This window comes from Euprymna scolopes, chromosome 44, assembly GCF_053919585.1.
Source record: "Euprymna scolopes isolate OS-2025 chromosome 44, ASM5391958v1, whole genome shotgun sequence".
Lineage (NCBI taxonomy): Eukaryota > Metazoa > Mollusca > Cephalopoda > Sepiida > Sepiolidae > Euprymna > Euprymna scolopes.
The window spans coordinates 39,274,783-39,278,378 of record NC_136525.1 but is presented as its reverse complement, the minus strand read 5'-3'; the positions used below and the strand labels follow the sequence as shown (position 1 = coordinate 39,278,378).

General features: G+C 35.6%; 1 non-coding gene across 1 annotated transcript; it reads left to right on the top strand.

The window, feature by feature from the left end:
- Positions 1 to 1,290: 1,290 nt before the first annotated feature.
- Positions 1,291 to 1,484, top strand: LOC145268934 (U2 spliceosomal RNA). Its single transcript, XR_013864938.1, has one exon. It is a non-coding gene; the product is annotated as a U2 spliceosomal RNA (small nuclear RNA).
- Positions 1,485 to 3,596: the final 2,112 nt, after the last annotated feature.

The window sequence follows — 3,596 nt, the reverse complement described above, 5'->3', positions numbered from 1 at the left end:
CAGGCATGTGGGGTTGCCCCCACATCTGGTCTTTGCTAGTCATAGCTAGTCATAGCTAGTCATAGCTTGCAGTATCTGCCGGAACAGATACTACACTTTGATCTTGACCAAAAGGCCAAGATTGTAATCGATACATGTTCATTTCATTCACTTTTTCCGTTTCCTTTTCTTTCCTCTTTTATTTCTTCTTTTTTTTCTTTTTTTCTTTTTTTCTTTTCTTTTTCTTCGTTTTCTTTTGTTTTTTTTTTTCTTTTTTGTTTCGTTAACTTTTATTCTTTTTTTTTTCTTTCTCTTTCTTCTTTTCTGATTTTCTTTATTTTCTGTTTCATTTGCTTATTTAAAAAAAAAAAATTTTACTTGGGAGTCACCACTTACCAAGGCCAGATAGATACTCGAGGATAAGGGGTCATTAATGTAAGCTGTTAGTGTTGTAATCGTTAAAGGTGTAAATTCGGTACAGTTTTATTATTTATGGGGAGGGCTCAATAACCCTAACCCTAACCCTAACCTGGAAGCAGATCAGCGGAACACACACACACACACACACACACACACACACACACACACATATATATATATATATTACTTAGAAAACAGTGTGTATATATATATATATATATATATATATATATATATATATATATATATATATATATATTACTTAGAAAACAGTATACGGCCTCCGCTAATCGAGCCAGAGATGTCTCGTGTCGCGGGGTTCGAATCGTTCGACTGGTAGTAATCGTGACACCCTGCACTGAAGAATCCCGAAAGGATGAAACACTAGTGTCTGTAGGTATTTGATTATTATTGTAAAAAAATAATTATGACAGCCCCTGTAAGAAATTCGTTTCTTATCGTTGAGCACTTTCAGTTGAATTAAAAGTCGGTCAATTTAGCTCTTATGCGTAGATCATCGTATAACGATTTGATCACTGTCTGTCTGACGTAATGAACATTTAAATTAAAATGTTTAAAATTCAACGCTATTTCACACGGTTAATAGTAGCCGAATGGATACGGCCTCCGCTAATCGAGCCAGAGATGTCTCATGTGGCGGGGTTCGAATCGTTCGACTGGTAGTAATCGTGACACCCTGCACTGAAGAATCCCGAAAGGATGAAACACTAGTGTCTGTAGGTATTTAATTATTATAGTAAAAAAATCATTATATATATATATATATATATATATATATATATATTACTTAGAAAACAGTAGCTTACTATTTTATTAGTAAAATAATAAATAAGATTTACGCTCCGAAATATGGTCGATTCTTTTAGGGAAACTACTTCTTGGCCTTTGGGTCAAGATCAAAGTGTAGTATCTGTTCTTCAGATGCTACACTTCAATTTCTTGTTCTCTGTTAGTGGAGGGGGAAATCCTTCATGACTGAGACATTTTTTTTATTTTTTGTTCTTTTTCTCCACATTAAAAAACGCCTCGGGTGTCTTACTCTGTCCCGTGGGGAGGCATTGTAAATAGGAACAATCTTCAAGTTTGGAGCACTAATAAATCGTATTATCGTATAAAAAAATCAACAAAAATCCACACACACACATACACACACACACATATACATATATATATATATACATATATATATATATATATATATATATATATATATATATATATATATATGTATTTGTGTTCGCTTTTTCTGTATGTCTACAAAAGGCTTTTATCAGAGAAGCGCGAAGCGGTCGCTCGCTTCACAACTTTTTAAAACTTTTATATCACATATAAATCGTAATATCTCACAGTTAACAACGAAGCTCGGCTGTCTATTTAATTTGCTCGATTTCGGGAAGATAAATATTCAATATTTGTCGCTCGCCGCATGTGGGTTAGTCTTTTTCCTATAACATCTTGAGGGGGGGGGTCGTTCAGCAGTAAATGAATACTATCCCGCAGTCAAAATTGACCTCATTAACTCATTAAACCGGGTACCTGTCAAATCCAAGTAATTAAATAAATTCAAACGTGTCTACGTTAGCATCTCGCGGTGGGCTAATGGTTAACGTCGCACTTTTTTTTTCACACTTTAATTTAAAACTTTGCCTCAACGGTTCGGGTTCGATCCTCATACTTACTTTTTTTTAACCCCCGCCACACCTCCAAACACCCGGGCAACGCCGGGTACCCCCCGCTAGTATATATATATAAAAGCGAAAATGTATGTTCGCTTTTTGTGTATGTCCAAGAAAGGCTTTTTTCAGAGAAGCGGTCAGTCGGTTCGGAACTTCTTAAAACTTTTTATATCACATGTAAATCGTAACATCTCACAGTTTATAACGGAGCTCGCCTGTCTATTTAATTTGCTCGACTTCGGGAAGATAAATATTCAACAGTTTTCGCTCGCCGCATGTAGGTTAGGCCTTTTCCTATAATGTTTCCCCCTACCCCTAAACGTCTTGGGGGTGAGCATTCCCGCACTAAATGAAATGCTACCCCGCAGTCAAAAGTTGACCTCATTAACTCATTAAAATGTGCACCTGCTAATTTAAGTAATTAAATGAATTCAAACGTATGTCCGTTAACATCTCGCGGTTGGGCAATGGTTAATGTCGCAAGTTTTTTTTTTTTTCACACTTTAATTTACAACTCAATGGTTCGAGTTCGATCCTCATACCTACCAAAACATTTTTTTTATTTTACCCACCCCCCGAAGTTTTCACAAACACCTCCAAACACCCGGGCAACGCCAGGTACCCCTCGCTAGTATATATATAAAGGTGAAAATGTCTCTGCGTGTGTCTCTCTCTGTATATATGTCTGAGTGTCTGTGTACATTTCCCTACAAAATAAATCTGCCAATTTTCGGTCTAGAGATTCGAGATTTGACATAAGGTGAATATAGGTTTGTGAACATCTTTTTAATCTGTTTTCTGCCAGAAATTTGGCTGCCAAGGGGTCACAGTTCAAGTATGTGATGTTTGAAAATTCTACTAAACTTCTCCGCCAATTTTGGGTCTAAATACTTGAAATTTTATATGTAGGTTATTTGAACATGGATCAAACGTTTTAATTTGATTTGAACCTACAAAACTAAATGTTAAGGGGTCAAAATTTGGGTAAAAGTTTTTTAAAAACTGGCCTCTGCGGTCTTTGCCAAATTACTTTTTCTGGTCTAAACATTTTAAATTTTACATAAAGGGTATTCAGAGATAGGGCAAGCTTTTTAATCGGTATGAGTCGACAATTTGAGCTGCCAAGGAGTCAAAGTTAAAAATATTTTACCTTTGCGGTGTCTAGCAAACTACTCAGCCATTTTTGGGTCTAAACATTTGAAATTTATACATAACCAGTATTCAGACATGCAGCAAGCATTTTAATCAGTTTTAGGGCGAAAAATTCGCTGCCAAAAGGTAAAATTTGAAATAGTTGACCTTTGCCGATTCTACCAAATTCCTCCGCCAATTTCGGGTCGAAAGACTTTAAATTTTAGATGTAGGTACCTTGGACATGGGTAAAACTTTGTACTTTACTTGAGACCTAAATAATCAATGTTAAGGGGTAAAAATTGGGGTCAAAGTTTAAAAAAATTATCTCTGCAATCTCTACGAAATTACTCAGACAAATTTTGGTCT